At 28.0% G+C, this 343-nt stretch overlaps 1 protein-coding gene across 1 annotated transcript in view; it reads right to left on the reverse strand.

Moving 5' to 3' along the window:
• The window catches only part of LOC119586069, a 3,709-nt gene that overhangs the window by 678 nt on the left and 2,688 nt on the right, over nt 1-343 (reverse strand). The window lies entirely within an intron of this gene.

Raw genomic sequence — 343 nt, forward strand, 5'->3', positions numbered from 1 at the left:
TCATGTGTTACTGTTCTACAAAGGTTAATCATCTTAGAGCGAATATAAACTAATTGATTAACCAGAGCCTTTTCCTTGTTTTAGAAAGATATATTTTTCGTGCTTTGTGCTTCATATTAACATCAAATTATTCTTTTGTAATTCTCAGATTTCATAGCATCAGTTGTATAATGTCTATGAGTGTTTGCAATTTATCCAAATTTGGAAACCGAATATCATACTAATGATATCATCTATATCAACATAAATACGCTTACTGAGAAGTTCTTTAATTGAAACGAATTTACTGAAATGTTTTTTATTGATAGAATTATACTGAAATATGACCATGAACACAAGATTC

Source organism: Penaeus monodon, chromosome 20 (genome assembly GCF_015228065.2).
Source record: "Penaeus monodon isolate SGIC_2016 chromosome 20, NSTDA_Pmon_1, whole genome shotgun sequence".
Lineage (NCBI taxonomy): Eukaryota > Metazoa > Arthropoda > Malacostraca > Decapoda > Penaeidae > Penaeus > Penaeus monodon.